The sequence below is a fragment of the Crinia signifera genome, unplaced genomic scaffold (assembly GCF_055691185.1).
Source record: "Crinia signifera unplaced genomic scaffold, ASM5569118v1 HAP2_SCAFFOLD_111, whole genome shotgun sequence".
In the NCBI taxonomy this organism is placed as follows: domain Eukaryota; kingdom Metazoa; phylum Chordata; class Amphibia; order Anura; family Myobatrachidae; genus Crinia; species Crinia signifera.
In genome coordinates, this window is record NW_028142005.1 from 361,088 (window position 1) to 384,221 (window position 23,134).

Consider the following 23,134-nt stretch of genomic DNA (forward strand, 5'->3'; position numbering starts at 1 on the left):
CCTGCTAATATCATGTCCTGTAGGTCGTTTTACATTACCAACACATGATTTTTTTCAGTAAGCCAATACAGTTAGGAAACTTTTTTATTAGCTTACCTGGTGATAGAAGTAGAAGAGGGCAAAAAAGTGCATGTATCTCACCTACAGCCATACCACATTGGATAGGCCCAATCTCGTCTGATCTTGGAAGCTAAGCAGTGTTGGGCCTGGTTAGTACTTGGGTGGGAGACCACATGGGAACACCAGGTGCTGTAGGTTTTTTCACATTACAGGCAAATTGTTTTTATTCTCTAGCTATTTAAATTGGAAACTTTTTCTTTTTATTGCCAGTACAGACATTTGGAAGAGGTCAAACAGACACAATAGCCATCACCTAAAGACTTACCACACTGTTTAGGCCCAATTCCAACTGCTTTTGGCAGCTAAACAGTGTTGAGCCTCTTTAGTAGTTTAATTTAAGACCCCCTGCTAATATCATGTCCTGTAGGTCTTTTTACATTACCAACACATGATTTTTTTCAGTAAGCCAATACAGTTAGGAAACTTTTTTATTAGCTTACCTGGTGATAGAAGTAGAAGAGGGCAAAAAAGTGCCTGTATCTCACCTACAGCCATACCACATTGGATAGGCCCAATCTTGTCTGATCTTGGAAGCTAAGCAGTGTTGGGCTTGGTTAGTACTTGGGTGGGAGACCACATGGGAACACCAGGTGCTGTAGGTTTTTTGACATTACAGGCAAATTGTTTTTATTCTCTAGCTATTTAAATTGGAAACTTTTTCTTTTTATTGCCAGTACAGACATTTGGAAGAGGTCAAACAGACACAATAGCCATCACCTAAAGACTTACCACACTGTTTAGGCCCAATTCCAACTGCTTTTGGCAGCTAAACAGTGTTGAGCCTCTTTAGTAGTTTAATTTAAGACCCCCTGCTAATATCATGTCCTGTAGGTCTTTTTACATTACCAACACATGATTTTTTTCAGTAAGCCAATACAGTTAGGAAACTTTTTTATTAGCTTACCTGGTGATAAAAGTAGAAGAGGGCAAAAAAGTGAATTTAACTCACCTACAGCCATACCACATTGGATAGGCCCAATCTCGTCTGATCTTGGAAGCTAAGCAGTGTTGGGCCTGGTTAGTACTTGGGTGGGAGACCACATGGGAACACCAGGTGCTGTAGGTTTTTTCACATCACTGGCAAATTGTTTTTATTCTCTAGCTATTTATATTGGAAACTTTTTCATTTTATTGCCAGCACAGACATTTGGAAGAGGTCAAACAGACACAATAGCCATCAGCTAAAGACTTACCACACTGTTTAGGCTCAATTCCAACTACTTTTGGCAGCTAAACAGTGTTGAGCCTGTTTAGTAGTTTAATTTAAGACCCCCTGCTAATATCATGTCCTGTAGGTCTTTTTACATTACCAACACATGATTTTTTTCAGTAAGCCAATACAGTTAGGAAACTTTTTTATTAGCTTACCTGGTGATAGCAGTAGAAGAGGGCAAAAAAGTGCCTGTATCTCACCTACAGCCATACCACATTGGATAGGCCCAATCTTGTCTGATCTTGGAAGCTAAGCAGTGTTGGGCCTGGTTAGTACTTGGGTGGGAGACCACATGGGAACACCAGGTGCTGTAGGTTTTTTCACATTACAGGCAAATTGTTTTTATTCTCTAGCTATTTAAATTGGAAACTTTTTCTTTTTATTGCCAGTACAGACATTTGGAAGAGGTCAAACAGACACAATAGCCATCACCTAAAGAATTACCACACTGTTTAGGCCCAATTCCAACTGCTTTTGGCAGCTAAACAGTGTTGAGCCTCTTTAGTAGTTTAATTTAAGACCCCCTGCTAATATCATGTCCTGTAGGTCTTTTTACATTACCAACACATGATTTTTTTTAAGTAAGCCAATACAGTTAGGAAACTTTTTTATTAGCTTACCTGGTGATAGAAGTAGAAGAGGGCAAAAAAGTGCTTGTATCTCACCTACAGCCATACCACATTGGATAGGCCCAACCTCGTCTGATCTTGGAAGTTAAGCAGTGTTGGGCCTGGTTAGTACTTGGGTGGGAGACCACATGGGAACACCAGGTGCTGTAGGTTTTTTCACATTACTGGCAAATTGTTTTTATTCTCTAGCTATTTAGATTGGAAACTTTTTCTTTTTATTGCCAGCACAGACATTTGGAAGAGTTCAAACAGACACAATAGCCATCACCTAAAGACTTACCACACTGTTTAGGCCCAATTCCAACTGCTTTTGGCAGCTAAACAGTGTTGATCCTCTTTAGTAGTTTAATTTAAGACCCCCTGCTAATATCATGTCCTGTAGGTCTTTTTACATTACCAACACATGATTTTTTTCAGTAAGCCAATACAGTTAGGAAACTTTTGTATTAGCTTACCTGGTGATAGAAGTAGAAGAGGGCAAAAAAGTACCTGTATCTCACCTACAGCCATACCACATTGGATAGGCCTGATCTTGGAAGCAAAGCAGTGTTGGGCCTGGATAGTACTTGGGTGGGAGACCACATGGGAACACCAGGTGCTGTAGGTTTTTTCACATTACTGGCAAATTGTTTTTATTCTCTAGCTATTTAGATTGGAAACTTTTTCTTTTTATTGCCAGCACAGACATTTGGAAGAGTTCAAACAGACACAATAGCCATCACCTAAAGACTTACCACACTGTTTAGGCCCAATTCCAACTGCTTTTGGCAGCTAAACAGTGTTGAGCCTCTTTAGTAGTTTAATTTAAGACCCCCTGCTAATATCATGTCCTGTAGGTCTTTTTACATTACCAACACATGATTTTTTTCAGTAAGCCAATACAGTTAGGAAACTTTTGTATTAGCTTACCTGGTGATAGAAGTAGAAGAGGGCAAAAAAGTACCTGTATCTCACCTACAGCCATACCACATTGGATAGGCCTGATCTTGGAAGCAAAGCAGTGTTGGGCCTGGATAGTACTTGGGTGGGAGACCACATGGGAACACCAGGTGCTGTAGGTTTTTTCACATTACTGGCAAATTGTTTTTATTCTCTAGATATTTAAATTGGAAACTTTTTCTTTTTATTGCCAGCACTGACATTTGGAAGAGGTAAAACAGACACAATATCCATCACCTAAAGACTTACCACACTGTTTAGGCCCAATTCCAACTGCTTTTGGCAGGTAAACAGTGTTGAGGCTATTTAGTAGTTTAATTTAAGACCCCCTGATAATATCATGTCCTGTAGGTCTTTTTACATTACCAACACATGATTTTTTTCAGTAAGCCAATACAGTTAGGAAACTTTTTTATTAGCTTACCTGGTGATAGAAGTAGAAGAGGGCAAAAAAGTGCCTGTATTTCTCCTACAGCCATACCACATTGGATAGGCCCAATCTCGTCTGTTCTTGGAAGCTAAGCAGTGTTGGGCCTGGTTAGTACTTGGGTGGGAGAACACATGGGAACACCAGGTGCTGTAGGTTTTTTCACATTACAGGCAAATTGTTTTTATTCTCTAGCTATTTAAATTGGAAACTTTTTCTTTTTATTGCCAGTACAGACATTTGGAAGAGGTCAAACAGACACAATAGCCATCACCTAAAGACTTACCACACTGTTTAGGCCCAATTCCAACTGCTTTTGGCAGCTAAACAGTGTTGATCCTCTTTAGTAGTTTAATTTAAGACCCCCTGCTAATATCATGTCCTGTAGGTCGTTTTACATTACCAACACATGATTTTTTTCAGTAAGCCAATACAGTTAGGAAACTTTTTTATTAGCTTACCTGGTGATAGAAGTAGAAGAGGGCAAAAAAGTGCATGTATCTCACCTACAGCCATACCACATTGGATAGGCCCAATCTCATCTGATCTTGGAAGCTAAGCAGTGTTGGGCCTGGTTAGTACTTGGGTGGGAGACCACATGGGAACACCAGGTGCTGTAGGTTTTTTCACATTACAGGCAAATTGTTTTTATTCTCTAGCTATTTAAATTGGAAACTTTTTCTTTTTATTGCCAGTACAGACATTTGGAAGAGGTCAAACAGACACAATAGCCATCACCTAAAGACTTACCACACTGTTTAGGCCCAATTCCAACTGCTTTTGGCAGCTAAACAGTGTTGAGCCTCTTTAGTAGTTTAATTTAAGACCCCCTGCTAATATCATGTCCTGTAGGTCTTTTTACATTACCAACACATGATTTTTTTCAGTAAGCCAATACAGTTAGGAAACTTTTTTATTAGCTTACCTGGTGATAGAAGTAGAAGAGGGCTAAAAAGTGCCTGTATTTAACCTACAGCCATACCACATTGGATAGGCCCAATCTCGTCTGTTCTTGGAAGCTAAGCAGTGTTGGGCCTGGTTAGTACTTGGGTGGGAGACCACATGGGAACACCAGGTGCTGTAGGTTTTTTCACATTACAGGCAAATTGTTTTTATTCTCTAGCTATTTAAATTGGAAACTTTTTCTTTTTATTGCCAGTACAGGCATTTGGAAGAGGTCAAACAGACACAATAGCCATCACCTAAAGACTTACCACACTGTTTAGGCCCAATTCCATCTGCTTTTGGCAGCTAAACAGTGTTGATCCTCTTTAGTAGTTTAATTTAAGACCCCCTGCTAATATCATGTCCTGTAGGTCGTTTTACATTACCAACACATGATTTTTTTCAGTAAGCCAATACAGTTAGGAACCGTTTTTTATTTGCTTACCTGGTGATAGAAGTAGAAGAGGGCAAAAAAGTGCATGTATCTCACCTACAGCCATACCACATTGGATAGGCCCAATCTCGTCTGATCTTGGAAGCTAAGCAGTGTTGGGCCTGGTTAGTACTTGGGTGGGAGACCACATGGGAACACCAGGTGCTGTAGGTTTTTCACATTACAGGCAAATTGTTTTTATTCTCTAGCTATTTAAATTGGAAACTTTTTCTTTTTATTACCAGTACAGACATTTGGAAGAGGTCAAACAGACACAATAGCCATCACCTAAAGACTTACCACACTGTTTAGGCCCAATTCCAACTGCTTTTGGCAGCTAAACAGTGTTGAGCCTCTTTAGTAGTTTAATTTAAGACCCCCTGCTAATATCATGTCCTGTAGGTCTTTTTACATTACCAACACATGATTTTTTTCAGTAAGCCAATACAGTTAGGAAACTTTTGTATTAGCTTACCTGGTGATAGAAGTAGAAGAGGGCAAAAAAGTGCCTTTAACTCACCTACAGCCATACCACATTGCATAGGCCCAATCTCGTCTGATCTTGGAAGCTAAGCAGTGTTGGGCCTGGTTAGTACTTGGGTGGGAGACCACATGGGAACACCAGGTGCTGTAGGTTTTTTCACATTACTGGCAAATTGTTTTTATTCTCTAGCTATTTAAATAGGAAACTTTATCTTTTTATTGCCAGCACAGACATTTGGAAGAGGTCAAACAGACACAATAGCCATCACCTAAAGACTTACCAAACTGTTTAGGCCCAATTCCAACTGCTTTTGGCAGCTAAACAGTGTTGAGCCTCTTTAGTAGTTTAATTTAAGACCCCCTGCTAATATCATGTCCTGTAGGTCTTTTTACATTACCAACACATGATTTTTTTCAGTAAGCCAATACAGTTAGGAAACTTTTTTATTAGCTTACCTGGTGATAGAAGTAGAAGAGGGCTAAAAAGTGCCTGTATTTCACCTACAGCCATACCACATTGGATAGGCCCAATCTCGTCTGTTCTTGGAAGCTAAGCAGTGTTGGGCCTGGTTAGTACTTGGGTGGGAGACCACATGGGAACACCAGGTGCTGTAGGTTTTTTCACATTACAGGCAAATTGTTTTTATTCTCTAGCTATTTAAATTGGAAACTTTTTCTTTTTATTGCCAGTACAGACATTTGGAAGAGGTCAAACAGACACAATAGCCATCACCTAAAGACTTACCACACTGTTTAGGCCCAATTCCAACTGCTTTTGGCAGCTAAACAGTGTTGATCCTCTTTAGTAGTTTAATTTAAGACCCCCTGCTAATATCATGTCCTGTAGGTCGTTTTACATTACCAACACATGATTTTTTTCAGTAAGCCAATACAGTTAGGAAACTTTTTTATTAGCTTACCTGGTGATAGAAGTAGAAGAGGGCAAAAAAGTGCATGTATCTCACCTACAGCCATACCACATTGGATAGGCCCAATCTCGTCTGATCTTGGAAGCTAAGCAGTGTTGGGCCTGGTTAGTACTTGGGTGGGAGACCACATGGGAACACCAGGTGCTGTAGGTTTTTTCACATTACAGGCAAATTGTTTTTATTCTCTAGCTATTTAAATTGGAAACTTTTTCTTTTTATTGCCAGTACAGACATTTGGAAGAGGTCAAACAGACACAATAGCCATCACCTAAAGACTTACCACACTGTTTAGGCCCAATTCCAACTGCTTTTGGCAGCTAAACAGTGTTGAGCCTCTTTAGTAGTTTAATTTAAGACCCCCTGCTAATATCATGTCCTGTAGGTCTTTTTACATTACCAACACATGATTTTTTTCAGTAAGCCAATACAGTTAGGAAACTTTTTTATTAGCTTACCTGGTGATAGAAGTAGAAGAGGGCTAAAAAGTGCCTGTATTTCACCTACAGCCATACCACATTGGATAGGCCCAATCTCGTCTGATCTTGGAAGCTAAACAGTGTTGGGCCTGGTTAGTACTTGGGTGGGAGACCACATGGGAACACCAGGTGCTGTAGGTTTTTTCACATTACAGGCAAATTGTTTTTATTCTCTAGCTATTTAAATTGGAAACTTTTTCTTTTTATTGCCAGTACAGGCATTTGGAAGAGGTCAAACAGACACAATAGCCATCACCTAAAGACTTACCACACTGTTTAGGCCCAGTTCCATCTGCTTTTGGCAGCTAAACAGTGTTGATCCTCTTTAGTAGTTTAATTTAAGACCCCCTGCTAATATCATGTCCTGTAGGTCGTTTTACATTACCAACACATGATTTTTTTCAGTAAGCCAATACAGTTAGGAACCTTTTTTATTAGCTTACCTGGTGATAGAAGTAGAAGAGGGCAAAAAAGTGCATGTATCTCACCTACAGCCATACCACATTGGATAGGCCCAATCTCGTCTGATCTTGGAAGCTAAGCAGTGTTGGGCCTGGTTAGTACTTGGGTGGGAGACCACATGGGAACACCAGGTGCTGTAGGTTTTTCACATTACAGGCAAATTGTTTTTATTCTCTAGCTATTTAAATTGGAAACTTTTTCTTTTTATTACCAGTACAGACATTTGGAAGAGGTCAAACAGACACAATAGCCATCACCTAAAGACTTACCACACTGTTTAGGCCCAATTCCAACTGCTTTTGGCAGCTAAACAGTGTTGAGCCTCTTTAGTAGTTTAATTTAAGACCCCCTGCTAATATCATGTCCTGTAGGTCTTTTTACATTACCAACACATGATTTTTTTCAGTAAGCCAATACAGTTAGGAAACTTTTGTATTAGCTTACCTGGTGATAGAAGTAGAAGAGGGCAAAAAAGTGCCTTTAACTCACCTACAGCCATACCACATTGCATAGGCCTAATCTCGTCTGATCTTGGAAGCTAAGCAGTGTTGGGCCTGGTTAGTACTTGGGTGGGAGACCACATGGGAACACCAGGTGCTGTAGGTTTTTTCACATTACTGGCAAATTGTTTTTATTCTCTAGCTATTTAAATAGGAAACTTTATCTTTTTATTGCCAGCACAGACATTTGGAAGAGGTCAAACAGACACAATAGCCATCACCTAAAGACTTACCAAACTGTTTAGGCCCAATTCCAACTGCTTTTGGCAGCTAAACAGTGTTGAGCCTCTTTAGTAGTTTAATTTAAGACCCCCTGCTAATATCATGTCCTGTAGGTCTTTTTACATTACCAACACATGATTTTTTTCAGTAAGCCAATACAGTTAGGAAACTTTTTTATTAGCTTACCTGGTGATAGAAGTAGAAGAGGGCTAAAAAGTGCCTGTATTTCACCTACAGCCATACCACATTGGATAGGCCCAATCTCGTCTGTTCTTGGAAGCTAAGCAGTGTTGGGCCTGGTTAGTACTTGGGTGGGAGACCACATGGGAACACCAGGTGCTGTAGGTTTTTTTCACATTACAGGCAAATTGTTTTTATTCTCTAGCTATTTAAATTGGAAACTTTTTCTTTTTATTGCCAGTACAGGCATTTGGAAGAGGTCAAACAGACACAATAGCCATCACCTAAAGACTTACCACACTGTTTAGGCCCAATTCCATCTGCTTTTGGCAGCTAAACAGTGTTGATCCTCTTTAGTAGTTTAATTTAAGACCCCCTGCTAATATCATGTCCTGTAGGTCGTTTTACATTACCAACACATGATTTTTTCAGTAAGCCAATACAGTTAGGAAACTTTTTTATTAGCTTACCTGGTGATAGAAGTAGAAGAGGGCAAAAAAGTGCATGTATCTCACCTACAGCCATACCACATTGGATAGCCCCAATCTCGTCTGATCTTGGAAGCTAAGCAGTGTTGGGCCTGGTTAGTACTTGGGTGGGAGACCACATGGGAACACCAGGTGCTGTAGGTTTTTTCACATTACAGGCAAATTGTTTTTATTCTCTAGCTATTTAAATTGGAAACTTTTTCTTTTTATTGCCAGTACAGACATTTGGAAGAGGTCAAACAGACACAATAGCCATCACCTAAAGAATTACCACACTGTTTAGGCCCAATTCCAACTGCTTTTGGCAGCTAAACAGTGTTGATCCTCTTTAGTAGTTTAATTTAAGACCCCCTGCTAATATCATGTCCTGTAGGTCGTTTTACATTACCAACACATGATTTTTTTCAGTAAGCCAATACAGTTAGGAAACTTTTTTATTAGCTTACCTGGTGATAGAAGTAGAAGAGGGCAAAAAAGTGCATGTATCTCACCTACAGCCATACCACATTGGATAGCCCCAATCTCGTCTGATCTTGGAAGCTAAGCAGTGTTGGGCCTGGTTAGTACTTGGGTGGGAGACCACATGGGAACACCAGGTGCTGTAGGTTTTTTCACATTACAGGCAAATTGTTTTTATTCTCTAGCTATTTAAATTGGAAACTTTTTCTTTTTATTGCCAGTACAGGCATTTGGAAGAGGTCAAACAGACACAATAGCCATCACCTAAAGACTTACCAAACTGTTTAGGCCCAATTCCAACTGCTTTTGGCAGCTAAACAGTGTTGAGCCTCTTTAGTAGTTTAATTTAAGACCCCCTGCTAATATCATGTCCTGTAGGTCTTTTTACATTACCAACACATGATTTTTTTCAGTAAGCCAATACAGTTAGGAAACTTTTTTATTAGCTTACCTGGTGATAGAAGTAGAAGAGGGCTAAAAAGTGCCTGTATTTCACCTACAGCCATACCACATTGGATAGGCCCAATCTCGTCTGTTCTTGGAAGCTAAGCAATGTTGGGCCTGGTTAGTACTTGGGTGGGAGACCACATGGGAACACCAGGTGCTGTAGGTTTTTTCACATTACAGGCAAATTGTTTTTATTCTCTAGCTATTTAAATTGGAAACTTTTTCTTTTTATTGCCAGTACAGACATTTGGAAGAGGTCAAACAGACACAATAGCCATCACCTAAAGACTTACCACACTGTTTAGGCCCAATTCCAACTGCTTTTGGCAGCTAAACAGTGTTGTTCCTCTTTAGTAGTTTAATTTAAGACCCCCTGCTAATATCATGTCCTGTAGGTCGTTTTACATTACCAACACATGATTTTTTTCAGTAAGCCAATACAGTTAGGAAACTTTTTTATTAGCTTACCTGGTGATAGAAGTAGAAGAGGGCAAAAAAGTGCATGTATCTCACCTACAGCCATACCACATTGGATAGGCCCAATCTCGTCTGATCTTGGAAGCTAAGCAGTGTTGGGCCTGGTTAGTACTTGGGTGGGAGACCACATGGGAACACCAGGTGCTGTAGGTTTTTTCACATTACAGGCAAATTGTTTTTATTCTCTAGCTATTTAAATTGGAAACTTTTTCTTTTTATTGCCAGTACAGACATTTGGAAGAGGTCAAACAGACACAATAGCCATCACCTAAAGACTTACCACACTGTTTAGGCCCAATTCCAACTGCTTTTGGCAGCTAAACAGTGTTGAGCCTCTTTAGTAGTTTAATTTAAGACCCCCTGCTAATATCATGTCCTGTAGGTCTTTTTACATTACCAACACATGATTTTTTTCAGTAAGCCAATACAGTTAGGAAACTTTTTTATTAGCTTACCTGGTGATAGAAGTAGAAGAGGGCTAAAAAGTGCCTGTATTTCACCTACAGCCATACCACATTGGATAGGCCCAATCTCGTCTGATCTTGGAAGCTAAACAGTGTTGGGCCTGGTTAGTACTTGGGTGGGAGACCACATGGGAACACCAGGTGCTGTAGGTTTTTTCACATTACAGGCAAATTGTTTTTATTCTCTAGCTATTTAAATTGGAAACTTTTTCTTTTTATTGCCAGTACAGGCATTTGGAAGAGGTCAAACAGACACAATAGCCATCACCTAAAGACTTACCACACTGTTTAGGCCCAGTTCCATCTGCTTTTGGCAGCTAAACAGTGTTGATCCTCTTTAGTAGTTTAATTTAAGACCCCCTGCTAATATCATGTCCTGTAGGTCGTTTTACATTACCAACACATGATTTTTTTCAGTAAGCCAATACAGTTAGGAACCTTTTTTATTAGCTTACCTGGTGATAGAAGTAGAAGAGGGCAAAAAAGTGCATGTATCTCACCTACAGCCATACCACATTGGATAGGCCCAATTTCATCTGATCTTGGAAGCTAAGCAGTGTTGGGCCTGGTTAGTACTTGGGTGGGAGACCACATGGGAACACCAGGTGCTGTAGGTTTTTCACATTACAGGCAAATTGTTTTTATTCTCTAGCTATTTAAATTGGAAACTTTTTCTTTTTATTACCAGTACAGACATTTGGAAGAGGTCAAACAGACACAATAGCCATCACCTAAAGACTTACCACACTGTTTAGGCCCAATTCCAACTGCTTTTGGCAGCTAAACAGTGTTGAGCCTCTTTAGTAGTTTAATTTAAGACCCCCTGCTAATATCATGTCCTGTAGGTCTTTTTACATTACCAACACATGATTTTTTTCAGTAAGCCAATACAGTTAGGAAACTTTTGTATTAGCTTACCTGGTGATAAAAGTAGAAGAGGGCAAAAAAGTGCCTTTAACTCACCTACAGCCATACCACATTGCATAGGCCCAATCTCGTCTGATCTTGGAAGCTAAGCAGTGTTGGGCCTGGTTAGTACTTGGGTGGGAGACCACTTGGGAACACCAGGTGCTGTAGGTTTTTTCACATTACTGGCAAATTGTTTTTATTCTCTAGCTATTTAAATAGGAAACTTTATCTTTTTATTGCCAGCACAGACATTTGGAAGAGGTCAAACAGACACAATAGCCATCACCTAAAGACTTACCAAACTGTTTAGGCCCAATTCCAACTGCTTTTGGCAGCTAAACAGTGTTGAGCCTCTTTAGTAGTTTAATTTAAGACCCCCTGCTAATATCATGTCCTGTAGGTCTTTTTACATTACCAACACATGATTTTTTTCAGTAAGCCAATACAGTTAGGAAACTTTTTTATTATCTTACCTGGTGATAGAAGTAGAAGAGGGCTAAAAAGTGCCTGTTTTTCACCTACAGCCATACCACATTGGATAGGCCCAATCTCGTCTGTTCTTGGAAGCTAAGCAGTGTTGGGCCTGGTTAGTACTTGGGTGGGAGACCACATGGGAACACCAGGTGCTGTAGGTTTTTTTCACATTACAGGCAAATTGTTTTTATTCTCTAGCTATTTAAATTGGAAACTTTTTCTTTTTATTGCCAGTACAGGCATTTGGAAGAGGTCAAACAGACACAATAGCCATCACCTAAAGACTTACCACACTGTTTAGGCCCAATTCCATCTGCTTTTGGCAGCTAAACAGTGTTGATCCTCTTTAGTAGTTTAATTTAAGACCCCCTGCTAATATCATGTCCTGTAGGTCGTTTTACATTACCAACACATGATTTTTTTCAGTAAGCCAATACAGTTAGGAAACTTTTTTATTAGCTTACCTGGTGATAGAAGTAGAAGAGGGCAAAAAAGTGCACGTATCTCACCTACAGCCATACCACATTGGATAGCCCCAATCTCGTCTGATCTTGGAAGCTAAGCAGTGTTGGGCCTGGTTAGTACTTGGGTGGGAGACCACATGGGAACACCAGGTGCTGTAGGTTTTTTCACATTACAGGCAAATTGTTTTTATTCTCTAGCTATTTAAATTGGAAACTTTTTCTTTTTATTGCCAGTACAGACATTTGGAAGAGGTCAAACAGACACAATAGCCATCACCTAAAGAATTACCACACTGTTTAGGCCCAATTCCAACTGCTTTTGGCAGCTAAACAGTGTTGAGCCTCTTTAGTAGTTTAATTTAAGACCCCCTGCTAATATCATGTCCTGTAGGTCTTTTTACATTACCAACACATGATTTTTTTCAGTAAGCCAATACAGTTAGGAAACTTTTTTATTAGCTTACCTGGTGATAGAAGTAGAAGAGGGCAAAAAAGTGCCTGTATCTCAACTACAGCCATACCACATTGGATAGGCCCAATCTCGTCTGATCTTGGAAGCTAAGCAGTGTTGGGCCTGGTTAGTACTTGGGTGGGAGACCACATGGGAACACCAGGTGCTGTAGGTTTTTTCACATTACTGGCAAATTGTTTTTATTCTCTAGCTATTTAAATTGGAAACTTTTTCTTTTTATTGCCAGCACAGACATTTGGAAGAGGTCAAACAGACACAATAGCCATCACCTAAAGACTTACCACACTGTTTAGGCCCAATGCCAACTGCTTTTGGCAGCTAAACAGTGTTGGGCCTCTTTAGTAGTTTAATTTAAGACTCCCTGCTAATATCATGTCCTGTAGGTATTTTTACATTACCAACACATGATTTTTTTCAGTAAGCCAATACAGTTAGGAAACTTTTTTATTAGCTTACCTGGTGATAGAAGTAGAAGAGGGCAAAAAAGTGCCTGTATCTCACCTACAGCCATACCACATTGGATAGGCCCAATCTCGTCTGATCTTCGAAGCTAAGCAGTGTTGGGCCTGGTTAGTACTTGGGTGGGAGACCACATGGGAACACCAGGTGCTGTAGGTTTTTTCACATTACAGGCAAATTGTTTTTATTCTCTAGCTATTTAAATTGGAAACTTTTTCTTTTTATTGCCAGTACAGACATTTGGAAGAGGTCAAACAGACACAATAGCCATCACCTAAAGACTTACCACACTGTTTAGGCCCAATTCCAACTGCTTTTGGCAGCTAAACAGTGTTGAGCCTGTTTAGTAGTTTAATTTAAGACCCCCTGCTAATATCATGTCCTGTAGGTCTTTTTACATTACCAACACATGATTTTTTTCAGTAAGCCAATACAGTTAGGAAACTTTTTTATTAGCTTACCTGGTGATAGAAGTAGTAGAGGGCAAAAAAGTGCCTATATCTCACCTACAGCCATACCACATTGAATAGGCCCAATCTCGTCTGATCTTGGAAGCTAAGCAGTGTTGGGCCTGGTTAGTACTTGGGTGGGAGACCACATGGGAACACCAGGTGCTGTAGGTTTTTCACATTACAGGCAAATTGTTTTTATTCTCTAGCTATTTAAATTGGAAACTTTTTCTTTTTATTGCCAGTACAGACATTTGGAAGAGGTCAAACAGACACAATAGCCATCTCCTAAAGACTTACCACACTGTTTAGGCCCAATTCCAACTGCTTTTGGCAGCTAAACAGTGTTGAGCCTCTTTAGTAGTTTAATTTAAGACCCCCTGCTAATATCATGTCCTGTAGGTCTTTTTACATTACCAACACATGATTTTTTTCAGTAAGCCAATACAGTTAGGAAACTTTTTTATTAGCTTACCTGGTGATAGAAGTAGAAGAGGGCAAAAAAGTGAATTTAACTCACCTACAGCCATACCACATTGGATAGGCCCAATCTCGTCTGATCTTGGAAGCTAAGCAGTGTTGGGCCTGGTTAGTACTTGGGTGGGAGACCACATGGGAACACCAGGTGCTGTAGGTTTTTTCACATCACTGGCAAATTGTTTTTATTCTCTAGCTATTTATATTGGAAACTTTTTCATTTTATTGCCAGCACAGACATTTGGAAGAGGTCAAACAGACACAATAGCCATCACCTAAAGACTTACCACACTGTTTAGGCTCAATTCCAACTGCTTTTGGCAGCTAAACAGTGTTGAGCCTCTTTTGTAGTTTAATTTAAGACCCCCTGCTAATATCATGTCCTGTAGGTCTTTTTACATTAACAACACATGATTTTTTTCCGTAAGCCAATACAGTTAGGGAACTTTTGTATTAGCTTACCTGGTGATAGAAGTAGAAGAGGGCAAAAAGTGCCTGTATCTCACCTACAGCCATACCACATTGGATAGGCCCAATCTCGTCTGATCTTGGAAGCTAAGCAGTGTTGGGCCTGGTTAGTACTTTGGTGGGAGACCACATGGGAACACCAGGTGCTGTAGGGTTTTTCACATTACAGGCAAATTGTTTTTATTCTCTAGCTATTTAAATTGGAAACTTTTTCTTTTTATTGCCAGTACAGACATTTGGAAGAGGTCAAACAGACACAATAGCCATCACATAAAGACTTACCACACTGTTTAGGCCCAATTCCAACTGCTTTTGGCAGCTAAACAGTGTTGAGCCTCTTTAGTAGTTTAATTTAAGACCCCCTGCTAATATCATGTCCTGTAGGTCTTTTTACATTACCAACACATGATTTTTTTCAGTAAGCCAATACAGTTAGGAAACTTTTTTATTAGCTTACCTAGTGATAGAAGTAGAAGAGGGCTAAAAAGTGCCTGTATTTCACCTACAGCCATACCACATTGGATAGGCCCAATCTCGTCTGTTCTTGGAAGCTAAGCAGTGTTGGGCCTGGTTAGTACTTGGGTGGGAGACCACATGGGAACACCAGGTGCTGTAGGTTTTTTCACATTACAGGCAAATTGTTTTTATTCTCTAGCTATTTAAATTGGAAACTTTTTCTTTTTATTGCCAGTACAGGCATTTGGAAGAGGTCAAACAGACACAATAGCCATCACCTAAAGACTTACCACACTGTTTAGGCCCAATTCCATCTGCTTTTGGCAGCTAAACAGTGTTGATCCTCTTTAGTAGTTTAATTTAAGACCCCCTGCTAATATCATGTCCTGTAGGTCGTTTTACATTACCAACACATGATTTTTTTCAGTAAGCCAATACAGTTAGGAAACTTTTTTATTAGCTTACCTGGTGATAGAAGTAGAAGAGGGCAAAAAAGTGCATGTATCTCACCTACAGCCATACCACATTGGATAGGCCCAATCTCGTCTGATCTTGGAAGCTAAGCAGTGTTGGGCCTGGTTAGTACTTGGGTGGGAGACCACATGGGAACACCAGGTGCTGTAGGTTTTTTCACATTACAGGCAAATTGTTTTTATTCTCTAGCTATTTAAATTGGAAACTTTTTCTTTTTATTGCCAGTACAGACATTTGGAAGAGGTCAAACAGACACAATAGCCATCACCTAAAGAATTACCACACTGTTTAGGCCCAATTCCAACTGCTTTTGGCAGCTAAACAGTGTTGAGCCTCTTTAGTAGTTTAATTTAAGACCCCCTGCTAATATCATGTCCTGTAGGTCTTTTTACATTACCAACACATGATTTTTTTCAGTAAGCCAATACAGTTAGGAAACTTTTTTATTACCTTACCTGGTGATAGAAGTAGAAGAGGGCAAAAAAGTGCCTGTATCTCAACTACAGCCATACCACATTGGATAGGCCCAATCTCGTCTGATCTTGGAAGCTAAGCAGTGTTGGGCCTGGTTAGTACTTGGGTGGGAGACCACATGGGAACACCAGGTGCTGTAGGTTTTTTCACATTACTGGCAAATTGTTTTTATTCTCTAGCTATTTAAATTGGAAACTTTTTCTTTTTATTGCCAGCACAGACATTTGGAAGAGGTCAAACAGACACAATAGCCATCACCTAAAGACTTACCACACTGTTTAGGCCCAATTCCAACTGCTTTTGGCAGCTAAACAGTGTTGGGCCTCTTTAGTAGTTTAATTTAAGACTCCCTGCTAATATCATGTCCTGTAGGTATTTTTACATTACCAACACATGATTTTTTTCAGTAAGCCAATACAGTTAGGAAACTTTTTTATTAGCTTACCTGGTGATAGAAGTAGAAGAGGGCAAAAAAGTGCCTGTATCTCACCTACAGCCATACCACATTGGATAGGCCCAATCTCGTCTGATCTTGGAAGCTAAGCAGTGTTGGGCCTGGTTAGTACTTGGGTGGGAGACCACATGGGAACACCAGGTGCTGTAGGTTTTTTCACATTACAGGCAAATTGTTTTTATTCTCTAGCTATTTAAATTGGAAACTTTTTCTTTTTATTGCCAGTACAGACATTTGGAAGAGGTCAAACAGACACAATAGCCATCACCTAAAGACTTACCACACTGTTTAGGCCCAATTCCAACTGCTTTTGGCAGCTAAACAGTGTTGAGCCTGTTTAGTAGTTTAATTTAAGACCCCCTGCTAATATCATGTCCTGTAGGTCTTTTTACATTACCAACACATGATTTTTTTCAGTAAGCCAATACAGTTAGGAAACTTTTTTATTAGCTTACCTGGTGATAGAAGTAGAAGAGGGCAAAAAAGTGAATTTAACTCACCTACAGCCATACCACATTGGATAGGCCCAATCTCGTCTGATCTTGGAAGCTAAGCAGTGTTGGGCCTGGTTAGTACTTGGGTGGGAGACCACATGGGAACACCAGGTGCTGTAGGTTTTTTCACATCACTGGCAAATTGTTTTTATTCTCTAGCTATTTATATTGGAAACTTTTTCATTTTATTGCCAGCACAGACATTTGGAAGAGGTCAAACAGACACAATAGCCATCACCTAAAGACTTACCACACTGTTTAGGCTCAATTCCAACTGCTTTTGGCAGCTAAACAGTGTTGAGCCTCTTTTGTAGTTTAATTTAAGACCCCCGGCTAATATCATGTCCTGTAGGTCTTTTTACATTACCAACACATGATTTTTTTCCGTAAGCCAATACAGTTAGGGAACTTTTGTATTAGCTTACCTGGTGATAGAAGTAGAAGAGGGCAAAAAAGTGCCTGTATCTCACCTACAGCCATACCACATTGGATAGGCCCAATCTCGTCTGATCTTGGAAGCTAAGCAGTGTTGGGCCTGGTTAGTACTTTGGTGGGAGACCACATGGGAACACCAGGTGCTGTAGGGTTTTTCACATTACAGGCAAATTGTTTTTATTCTCTAGCTATTTAAATTGGAAACTTTTTCTTTTTATTGCCAGTACAGACATTTGGAAGAGGTCAAACAGACACAATAGCCATCACATAAAGACTTACCACACTGTTTAGGCCCAATTCCAACTGCTTTTGGCAGCTAAACAGTGTTGAGCCTCTTTAGTAGTTTAATTTAAGACCCCCTGCTAATATCATGTCCTGTAGGTCTTTTTACATTACCAACACATGATTTTTTTCAGTAAGCCAATACAGTTAGGAAACTTTTTTATTAGCTTACCTGGTGATAGAAGTAGAAGAGGGCTAAAAAGTGCCTGTATTTCACCTACAGCCATACCACATTGGATAGGCCCAATCTCGTCTGTTCTTGGAAGCTAAGCAGTGTTGGGCCTGGTTAGTACTTGGGTGGGAGACCACATGGGAACACCAGGTGCTGTAGGTTTTTTCACATTACAGGCAAATTGTTTTTATTCTCTAGCTATTTAAATTGGAAACTTTTTCTTTTTATTGCCAGTACAGGCATTTGGAAGAGGTCAAACAGACACAATAGCCATCACCTAAAGACTTACCACACTGTTTAGGCCCAATTCCATCTGCTTTTGGCAGCTAAACAGTGTTGATCCTCTTTAGTAGTTTAATTTAAGACCCCCTGCTAATATCATGTCCTGTAGGTCGTTTTACATTACCAACACATGATTTTTTTCAGTAAGCCAATACAGTTAGGAAACTTTTTTATTAGCTTACCTGGTGATAGAAGTAGAAGAGGGCAAAAAAGTGCATGTATCTCACCTACAGCCATACCACATTGGAAAGGCCCAATCTTGTCTGATCTTGGAAGCTAAGCAGTGTTGGGCCTGGTTAGTACTTTGGTGGGAGACCACATGGGAACACCAGGTGCTGTAGGGTTTTTCACATTACAGGCAAATTGTTTTTATTCTCTAGCTATTTAAATTGGAAACTTTTTCTTTTTATTGCCAGTACAGACATTTGGAAGAGGTCAAACAGACACAATAGCCATCACATAAAGACTTACCACACTGTTTAGGCCCAATTCCAACTGCTTTTGGCAGCTAAACAGTGTTGAGCCTCTTTAGTAGTTTAATTTAAGACCCCCTGCTAATATCATGTCCTGTAGGTCTTTTTACATTACCAACACATGATTTTTTTCAGTAAGCCAATACAGTTAGGAAACTTTTTTATTAGCTTACCTGGTGATAGAAGTAGAAGAGGGCTAAAAAGTGCCTGTATTTCACCTACAGCCATACCACATTGGATAGGCCCAATCTCGTCTGTTCTTGGAAGCTAAGCAGTGTTGGGCCTGGTTAGTACTTGGGTGGGAGACCACATGGGAACACCAGGTGCTGTAGGTTTTTTCACATTACAGGCAAATTGTTTTTATTCTCTAGCTATTTAAATTGGAAACTTTTTCTTTTTATTGCCAGTACAGGCATTTGGAAGAGGTCAAACAGACACAATAGCCATCACCTAAAGACTTACCACACTGTTTAGGCCCAATTCCATCTGCTTTTGGCAGCTAAACAGTGTTGATCCTCTTTACTAGTTTAATTTAAGACCCCCTGCTAATATCATGTCCTGTAGGTCGTTTTACATTACCAACACATGATTTTTTTCAGTAAGCCAATACAGTTAGGAAACTTTTTTATTAGCTTACCTGGTGATAGAAGTAGAAGAGGGCAAAAAAGTGCATGTATCTCACCTACAGCCATACCACATTGGAAAAGCCCAATCTTGTCTGATCTTGGAAGCTAAGCAGTGTTGGGCCTGGTTAGTACTTGGGTGGGAGACCACATGGGAACACCAGGTGCTGTAGGTTTTTTCACATTACAGGCAAATTGTTTTTATTCTCTAGCTATTTAAATTGGAAACTTTTTCTTTTTATTGCCAGTACAGACATTTGGAAGAGGTCAAACAGACACAATAGCCATCACCTAAAGACTTACCACACTGTTTAGGCCCAATTCCAACTGCTTTTGGCAGCTAAACAGTGTTGAGCCTCTTTAGTAGTTTAATTTAAGACCCCCTGCTAATATCATGTAATGTAGGTCTTTTTACATTACCAACACATGATTTTTTTCAGTAAGCCAATACAGTTAGGAAACTTTTTTATTAGCTTACCTGGTGATAGAAGTAGAAGAGGGCAAAAAAGTGCCTGTATCTCACCTACAGCCATACCACATTGGATAGGCCCAATCTTGTCTGATCTTGGAAGCTAAGCAGTGTTGGGCCTGGTTAGTACTTGGGTGGGAGACCACATGGGAACACCAGGTGCTGTAGGTTTTTTGACATCACAGGCAAATTGTTTTTATTCTCTAGCTATTTAAATTGGAAACTTTTTCTTTTTATTGCCAGTACAGACATTTGGAAGAGGTCAAACAGACACAATAGCCATCTCCTAAAGACTTACCACACTGTTTAGGCCCAATTCCAACTGCTTTTGGCAGCTAAACAGTGTTGGGCCCCTTTAGTAGTTTAATTTAAGACTCCCTGCTAATATCATGTCCTGTAGGTCTTTTTACATTACCAACACATGATTTTTTTCAGTAAGCCAATACAGTTAGGAAACTTTTTTATTAGCTTACCTGGTGATAGAAGTAGAAGAGGGCAAAAAAGTGCCTGTATCTCACCTACAGCCATACCACATTGGATAGGCCCAATCTCGTCTGATCTTGGAAGCTAAGCAGTGTTGGGCCTGGTTAGTACTTGGGTGGGAGACCACATGGGAACACCAGGTGCTGTAGGTTTTTTCACATTACTGGCAAATTGTTTTTATTCTCTAGCTATTTAAATAGGAAACTTTATCTTTTTATTGCCAGCACAGACATTTGGAAGAGGTCAAACAGACACAATAGCCATCACCTAAAGACTTACCAAACTGTTTAGGCCCAATTCCAACTGCTTTTGGCAGCTAAACAGTGTTGAGCCTCTTTAGTAGTTTAATTTAAGACCCCCTGCTAATATCATGTCCTGTAGGTCTTTTTACATTACCAACACATGATTTTTTTCAGTAAGCCAATACAGTTAGGAAACTTTTTTATTAGCTTACCTGGTGATAGAAGTAGAAGAGGGCAAAAAAGTGCCTGTATCTCAACTACAGCCATACCACATTGGATAGGCCCAATCTCGTCTGAACTTGGAAGCTAAGCAGTATTGGGCCTGGTTAGTACTTGGGTGGGAGACCACATGGGAACACCAGGTGCTGTAGGTTTTTTCACATTACAGGCAAATTGTTTTTATTCTCTAGCTATTTAAATTGGAAACTTTTTCTTTTTATTGCCAGTACAGACATTTGGAAGAGGTCAAACAGACACAATAGCCATCACCTAAAGAATTACCACACTGTTTAGGCCCAATTCCAACTGCTTTTGGCAGCTAAACAGTGTTGAGCCTCTTTAGTAGTTTAATTTAAGACCCCCTGCTAATATCATGTCCTGTAGGTCTTTTTACATTACCAACACATGATTTTTTTCAGTAAGCCAATACAGTTAGGAAACTTTTTTATTAGCTTACCTGGTGATAGAAGTAGAAGAGGGCAAAAAAGTGCCTGTATCTCAACTACAGCCATACCACATTGGATAGGCCCAATCTCGTCTGATCTTGGAAGCTAAGCAGTGTTGGGCCTGGTTAGTACTTGGGTGGGAGACCACATGGGAACACCAGGTGCTGTAGGTTTTTTCACATTACTGGCAAATTGTTTTTATTCTCTAGCTATTTAAATTGGAAACTTTTTCTTTTTATTGCCAGCACAGACATTTGGAAGAGGTCAAACAGACACAATAGCCATCACCTAAAGACTTACCACACTGTTTAGGCCCAATGCCAACTGCTTTTGGCAGCTAAACAGTGTTGGGCCTCTTTAGTAGTTTAATTTAAGACTCCCTGCTAATATCATGTCCTGTAGGTATTTTTACATTACCAACACATGATTTTTTTCAGTAAGCCAATACAGTTAGGAAACTTTTTTATTAGCTTACCTGGTGATAGAAGTAGAAGAGGGCAAAAAAGTGCCTGTATCTCACCTACAGCCATACCACATTGGATAGGCCCAATCTCGTCTGATCTTCGAAGCTAAGCAGTGTTGGGCCTGGTTAGTACTTGGGTGGGAGACCACATGGGAACACCAGGTGCTGTAGGTTTTTTCACATTACAGGCAAATTGTTTTTATTCTCTAGCTATTTAAATTGGAAACTTTTTCTTTTTATTGCCAGTACAGACATTTGGAAGAGGTCAAACAGACACAATAGCCATCACCTAAAGACTTACCACACTGTTTAGGCCCAATTCCAACTGCTTTTGGCAGCTAAACAGTGTTGAGCCTGTTTAGTAGTTTAATTTAAGACCCCCTGCTAATATCATGTCCTGTAGGTCTTTTTACATTACCAACACATGATTTTTTTCAGTAAGCCAATACAGTTAGGAAACTTTTTTATTAGCTTACCTGGTGATAGAAGTAGTAGAGGGCAAAAAAGTGCCTATATCTCACCTACAGCCATACCACATTGAATAGGCCCAATCTCGTCTGATCTTGGAAGCTAAGCAGTGTTGGGCCTGGTTAGTACTTGGGTGGGAGACCACATGGGAACACCAGGTGCTGTAGGTTTTTCACATTACAGGCAAATTGTTTTTATTCTCTAGCTATTTAAATTGGAAACTTTTTCTTTTTATTGCCAGTACAGACATTTGGAAGAGGTCAAACAGACACAATAGCCATCTCCTAAAGACTTACCACACTGTTTAGGCCCAATTCCAACTGCTTTTGGCAGCTAAACAGTGTTGAGCCTCTTTAGTAGTTTAATTTAAGACCCCCTGCTAATATCATGTCCTGTAGGTCTTTTTACATTACCAACACATGATTTTTTTCAGTAAGCCAATACAGTTAGGAAACTTTTTTATTAGCTTACCTGGTGATAGAAGTAGAAGAGGGCAAAAAAGTGAATTTAACTCACCTACAGCCATACCACATTGGATAGGCCCAATCTCGTCTGATCTTGGAAGCTAAGCAGTGTTGGGCCTGGTTAGTACTTGGGTGGGAGACCACATGGGAACACCAGGTGCTGTAGGTTTTTTCACATCACTGGCAAATTGTTTTTATTCTCTAGCTATTTATATTGGAAACTTTTTCATTTTATTGCCAGCACAGACATTTGGAAGAGGTCAAACAGACACAATAGCCATCACCTAAAGACTTACCACACTGTTTAGGCTCAATTCCAACTGCTTTTGGCAGCTAAACAGTGTTGAGCCTCTTTTGTAGTTTAATTTAAGACCCCCTGCTAATATCATGTCCTGTAGGTCTTTTTACATTAACAACACATGATTTTTTTCCGTAAGCCAATACAGTTAGGGAACTTTTGTATTAGCTTACCTGGTGATAGAAGTAGAAGAGGGCAAAAAGTGCCTGTATCTCACCTACAGCCATACCACATTGGATAGGCCCAATCTCGTCTGATCTTGGAAGCTAAGCAGTGTTGGGCCTGGTTAGTACTTTGGTGGGAGACCACATGGGAACACCAGGTGCTGTAGGGTTTTTCACATTACAGGCAAATTGTTTTTATTCTCTAGCTATTTAAATTGGAAACTTTTTCTTTTTATTGCCAGTACAGACATTTGGAAGAGGTCAAACAGACACAATAGCCATCACATAAAGACTTACCACACTGTTTAGGCCCAATTCCAACTGCTTTTGGCAG

At 39.9% G+C, this 23,134-nt stretch overlaps 47 non-coding genes and 3 pseudogenes across 47 annotated transcripts; all 50 read left to right on the plus strand.

Moving 5' to 3' along the window:
* Positions 1-139: 139 nt before the first annotated feature.
* Positions 140-258, plus strand: LOC146052289 (5S ribosomal RNA). The gene has a single exon (XR_014467302.1). It is a non-coding gene; the product is annotated as a 5S ribosomal RNA (ribosomal RNA).
* Positions 259-603: 345 nt separating this feature from the next.
* Positions 604-722, plus strand: LOC146052591 (5S ribosomal RNA). The gene has a single exon (XR_014467575.1). It is a non-coding gene; the product is annotated as a 5S ribosomal RNA (ribosomal RNA).
* A 345-nt stretch (positions 723-1,067) lies between these two features.
* On the plus strand, positions 1,068-1,186 carry LOC146052291 (5S ribosomal RNA). Its single transcript, XR_014467303.1, has one exon. It is a non-coding gene; the product is annotated as a 5S ribosomal RNA (ribosomal RNA).
* A 345-nt stretch (positions 1,187-1,531) lies between these two features.
* LOC146052517 (5S ribosomal RNA) lies at positions 1,532-1,650 on the plus strand. Its single transcript, XR_014467508.1, has one exon. It is a non-coding gene; the product is annotated as a 5S ribosomal RNA (ribosomal RNA).
* Positions 1,651-1,996: 346 nt separating this feature from the next.
* On the plus strand, positions 1,997-2,115 carry LOC146052407 (5S ribosomal RNA). Its single transcript, XR_014467408.1, has one exon. It is a non-coding gene; the product is annotated as a 5S ribosomal RNA (ribosomal RNA).
* A 345-nt stretch (positions 2,116-2,460) lies between these two features.
* LOC146052176 (5S ribosomal RNA) lies at positions 2,461-2,569 on the plus strand (annotated as a pseudogene).
* A 345-nt stretch (positions 2,570-2,914) lies between these two features.
* On the plus strand, positions 2,915-3,023 carry LOC146052177 (5S ribosomal RNA; annotated as a pseudogene).
* A 345-nt stretch (positions 3,024-3,368) lies between these two features.
* Positions 3,369-3,487, plus strand: LOC146052686 (5S ribosomal RNA; annotated as a pseudogene).
* Positions 3,488-3,832: 345 nt separating this feature from the next.
* On the plus strand, positions 3,833-3,951 carry LOC146052201 (5S ribosomal RNA). The gene has a single exon (XR_014467222.1). It is a non-coding gene; the product is annotated as a 5S ribosomal RNA (ribosomal RNA).
* Positions 3,952-4,296: 345 nt separating this feature from the next.
* LOC146052466 (5S ribosomal RNA) lies at positions 4,297-4,415 on the plus strand. Its single transcript, XR_014467462.1, has one exon. It is a non-coding gene; the product is annotated as a 5S ribosomal RNA (ribosomal RNA).
* A 346-nt stretch (positions 4,416-4,761) lies between these two features.
* On the plus strand, positions 4,762-4,880 carry LOC146052292 (5S ribosomal RNA). Its single transcript, XR_014467304.1, has one exon. It is a non-coding gene; the product is annotated as a 5S ribosomal RNA (ribosomal RNA).
* Positions 4,881-5,224: 344 nt separating this feature from the next.
* LOC146052330 (5S ribosomal RNA) lies at positions 5,225-5,343 on the plus strand. The gene has a single exon (XR_014467339.1). It is a non-coding gene; the product is annotated as a 5S ribosomal RNA (ribosomal RNA).
* A 345-nt stretch (positions 5,344-5,688) lies between these two features.
* LOC146052468 (5S ribosomal RNA) lies at positions 5,689-5,807 on the plus strand. Its single transcript, XR_014467463.1, has one exon. It is a non-coding gene; the product is annotated as a 5S ribosomal RNA (ribosomal RNA).
* Positions 5,808-6,152: 345 nt separating this feature from the next.
* On the plus strand, positions 6,153-6,271 carry LOC146052293 (5S ribosomal RNA). Its single transcript, XR_014467305.1, has one exon. It is a non-coding gene; the product is annotated as a 5S ribosomal RNA (ribosomal RNA).
* A 345-nt stretch (positions 6,272-6,616) lies between these two features.
* On the plus strand, positions 6,617-6,735 carry LOC146052339 (5S ribosomal RNA). The gene has a single exon (XR_014467347.1). It is a non-coding gene; the product is annotated as a 5S ribosomal RNA (ribosomal RNA).
* A 345-nt stretch (positions 6,736-7,080) lies between these two features.
* LOC146052294 (5S ribosomal RNA) lies at positions 7,081-7,199 on the plus strand. The gene has a single exon (XR_014467306.1). It is a non-coding gene; the product is annotated as a 5S ribosomal RNA (ribosomal RNA).
* A 344-nt stretch (positions 7,200-7,543) lies between these two features.
* LOC146052499 (5S ribosomal RNA) lies at positions 7,544-7,662 on the plus strand. The gene has a single exon (XR_014467492.1). It is a non-coding gene; the product is annotated as a 5S ribosomal RNA (ribosomal RNA).
* Positions 7,663-8,007: 345 nt separating this feature from the next.
* Positions 8,008-8,126, plus strand: LOC146052469 (5S ribosomal RNA). Its single transcript, XR_014467464.1, has one exon. It is a non-coding gene; the product is annotated as a 5S ribosomal RNA (ribosomal RNA).
* Positions 8,127-8,471: 345 nt separating this feature from the next.
* On the plus strand, positions 8,472-8,590 carry LOC146052319 (5S ribosomal RNA). Its single transcript, XR_014467329.1, has one exon. It is a non-coding gene; the product is annotated as a 5S ribosomal RNA (ribosomal RNA).
* A 345-nt stretch (positions 8,591-8,935) lies between these two features.
* Positions 8,936-9,054, plus strand: LOC146052320 (5S ribosomal RNA). Its single transcript, XR_014467330.1, has one exon. It is a non-coding gene; the product is annotated as a 5S ribosomal RNA (ribosomal RNA).
* Positions 9,055-9,399: 345 nt separating this feature from the next.
* On the plus strand, positions 9,400-9,518 carry LOC146052354 (5S ribosomal RNA). The gene has a single exon (XR_014467360.1). It is a non-coding gene; the product is annotated as a 5S ribosomal RNA (ribosomal RNA).
* Positions 9,519-9,863: 345 nt separating this feature from the next.
* Positions 9,864-9,982, plus strand: LOC146052295 (5S ribosomal RNA). The gene has a single exon (XR_014467307.1). It is a non-coding gene; the product is annotated as a 5S ribosomal RNA (ribosomal RNA).
* Positions 9,983-10,327: 345 nt separating this feature from the next.
* On the plus strand, positions 10,328-10,446 carry LOC146052340 (5S ribosomal RNA). Its single transcript, XR_014467348.1, has one exon. It is a non-coding gene; the product is annotated as a 5S ribosomal RNA (ribosomal RNA).
* Positions 10,447-10,791: 345 nt separating this feature from the next.
* Positions 10,792-10,910, plus strand: LOC146052338 (5S ribosomal RNA). The gene has a single exon (XR_014467346.1). It is a non-coding gene; the product is annotated as a 5S ribosomal RNA (ribosomal RNA).
* Positions 10,911-11,254: 344 nt separating this feature from the next.
* Positions 11,255-11,373, plus strand: LOC146052337 (5S ribosomal RNA). Its single transcript, XR_014467345.1, has one exon. It is a non-coding gene; the product is annotated as a 5S ribosomal RNA (ribosomal RNA).
* Positions 11,374-11,718: 345 nt separating this feature from the next.
* On the plus strand, positions 11,719-11,837 carry LOC146052470 (5S ribosomal RNA). Its single transcript, XR_014467465.1, has one exon. It is a non-coding gene; the product is annotated as a 5S ribosomal RNA (ribosomal RNA).
* A 346-nt stretch (positions 11,838-12,183) lies between these two features.
* Positions 12,184-12,302, plus strand: LOC146052321 (5S ribosomal RNA). Its single transcript, XR_014467331.1, has one exon. It is a non-coding gene; the product is annotated as a 5S ribosomal RNA (ribosomal RNA).
* Positions 12,303-12,647: 345 nt separating this feature from the next.
* On the plus strand, positions 12,648-12,766 carry LOC146052429 (5S ribosomal RNA). Its single transcript, XR_014467428.1, has one exon. It is a non-coding gene; the product is annotated as a 5S ribosomal RNA (ribosomal RNA).
* Positions 12,767-13,111: 345 nt separating this feature from the next.
* Positions 13,112-13,230, plus strand: LOC146052556 (5S ribosomal RNA). The gene has a single exon (XR_014467543.1). It is a non-coding gene; the product is annotated as a 5S ribosomal RNA (ribosomal RNA).
* Positions 13,231-13,575: 345 nt separating this feature from the next.
* LOC146052569 (5S ribosomal RNA) lies at positions 13,576-13,694 on the plus strand. The gene has a single exon (XR_014467555.1). It is a non-coding gene; the product is annotated as a 5S ribosomal RNA (ribosomal RNA).
* A 344-nt stretch (positions 13,695-14,038) lies between these two features.
* Positions 14,039-14,157, plus strand: LOC146052296 (5S ribosomal RNA). Its single transcript, XR_014467308.1, has one exon. It is a non-coding gene; the product is annotated as a 5S ribosomal RNA (ribosomal RNA).
* A 344-nt stretch (positions 14,158-14,501) lies between these two features.
* On the plus strand, positions 14,502-14,620 carry LOC146052486 (5S ribosomal RNA). Its single transcript, XR_014467480.1, has one exon. It is a non-coding gene; the product is annotated as a 5S ribosomal RNA (ribosomal RNA).
* A 345-nt stretch (positions 14,621-14,965) lies between these two features.
* Positions 14,966-15,084, plus strand: LOC146052472 (5S ribosomal RNA). Its single transcript, XR_014467467.1, has one exon. It is a non-coding gene; the product is annotated as a 5S ribosomal RNA (ribosomal RNA).
* A 345-nt stretch (positions 15,085-15,429) lies between these two features.
* Positions 15,430-15,548, plus strand: LOC146052297 (5S ribosomal RNA). Its single transcript, XR_014467309.1, has one exon. It is a non-coding gene; the product is annotated as a 5S ribosomal RNA (ribosomal RNA).
* A 345-nt stretch (positions 15,549-15,893) lies between these two features.
* LOC146052430 (5S ribosomal RNA) lies at positions 15,894-16,012 on the plus strand. Its single transcript, XR_014467429.1, has one exon. It is a non-coding gene; the product is annotated as a 5S ribosomal RNA (ribosomal RNA).
* Positions 16,013-16,357: 345 nt separating this feature from the next.
* LOC146052299 (5S ribosomal RNA) lies at positions 16,358-16,476 on the plus strand. Its single transcript, XR_014467311.1, has one exon. It is a non-coding gene; the product is annotated as a 5S ribosomal RNA (ribosomal RNA).
* A 345-nt stretch (positions 16,477-16,821) lies between these two features.
* On the plus strand, positions 16,822-16,940 carry LOC146052300 (5S ribosomal RNA). Its single transcript, XR_014467312.1, has one exon. It is a non-coding gene; the product is annotated as a 5S ribosomal RNA (ribosomal RNA).
* A 345-nt stretch (positions 16,941-17,285) lies between these two features.
* Positions 17,286-17,404, plus strand: LOC146052487 (5S ribosomal RNA). Its single transcript, XR_014467481.1, has one exon. It is a non-coding gene; the product is annotated as a 5S ribosomal RNA (ribosomal RNA).
* Positions 17,405-17,749: 345 nt separating this feature from the next.
* Positions 17,750-17,868, plus strand: LOC146052473 (5S ribosomal RNA). The gene has a single exon (XR_014467468.1). It is a non-coding gene; the product is annotated as a 5S ribosomal RNA (ribosomal RNA).
* Positions 17,869-18,213: 345 nt separating this feature from the next.
* Positions 18,214-18,332, plus strand: LOC146052597 (5S ribosomal RNA). The gene has a single exon (XR_014467581.1). It is a non-coding gene; the product is annotated as a 5S ribosomal RNA (ribosomal RNA).
* Positions 18,333-18,677: 345 nt separating this feature from the next.
* LOC146052474 (5S ribosomal RNA) lies at positions 18,678-18,796 on the plus strand. Its single transcript, XR_014467469.1, has one exon. It is a non-coding gene; the product is annotated as a 5S ribosomal RNA (ribosomal RNA).
* Positions 18,797-19,141: 345 nt separating this feature from the next.
* Positions 19,142-19,260, plus strand: LOC146052352 (5S ribosomal RNA). The gene has a single exon (XR_014467358.1). It is a non-coding gene; the product is annotated as a 5S ribosomal RNA (ribosomal RNA).
* A 345-nt stretch (positions 19,261-19,605) lies between these two features.
* LOC146052518 (5S ribosomal RNA) lies at positions 19,606-19,724 on the plus strand. Its single transcript, XR_014467509.1, has one exon. It is a non-coding gene; the product is annotated as a 5S ribosomal RNA (ribosomal RNA).
* Positions 19,725-20,069: 345 nt separating this feature from the next.
* Positions 20,070-20,188, plus strand: LOC146052302 (5S ribosomal RNA). Its single transcript, XR_014467313.1, has one exon. It is a non-coding gene; the product is annotated as a 5S ribosomal RNA (ribosomal RNA).
* Positions 20,189-20,533: 345 nt separating this feature from the next.
* On the plus strand, positions 20,534-20,652 carry LOC146052571 (5S ribosomal RNA). Its single transcript, XR_014467557.1, has one exon. It is a non-coding gene; the product is annotated as a 5S ribosomal RNA (ribosomal RNA).
* Positions 20,653-20,997: 345 nt separating this feature from the next.
* On the plus strand, positions 20,998-21,116 carry LOC146052431 (5S ribosomal RNA). The gene has a single exon (XR_014467430.1). It is a non-coding gene; the product is annotated as a 5S ribosomal RNA (ribosomal RNA).
* A 345-nt stretch (positions 21,117-21,461) lies between these two features.
* On the plus strand, positions 21,462-21,580 carry LOC146052558 (5S ribosomal RNA). The gene has a single exon (XR_014467545.1). It is a non-coding gene; the product is annotated as a 5S ribosomal RNA (ribosomal RNA).
* Positions 21,581-21,925: 345 nt separating this feature from the next.
* Positions 21,926-22,044, plus strand: LOC146052581 (5S ribosomal RNA). The gene has a single exon (XR_014467566.1). It is a non-coding gene; the product is annotated as a 5S ribosomal RNA (ribosomal RNA).
* Positions 22,045-22,388: 344 nt separating this feature from the next.
* On the plus strand, positions 22,389-22,507 carry LOC146052303 (5S ribosomal RNA). The gene has a single exon (XR_014467314.1). It is a non-coding gene; the product is annotated as a 5S ribosomal RNA (ribosomal RNA).
* Positions 22,508-22,851: 344 nt separating this feature from the next.
* On the plus strand, positions 22,852-22,970 carry LOC146052488 (5S ribosomal RNA). Its single transcript, XR_014467482.1, has one exon. It is a non-coding gene; the product is annotated as a 5S ribosomal RNA (ribosomal RNA).
* Positions 22,971-23,134: the final 164 nt, after the last annotated feature.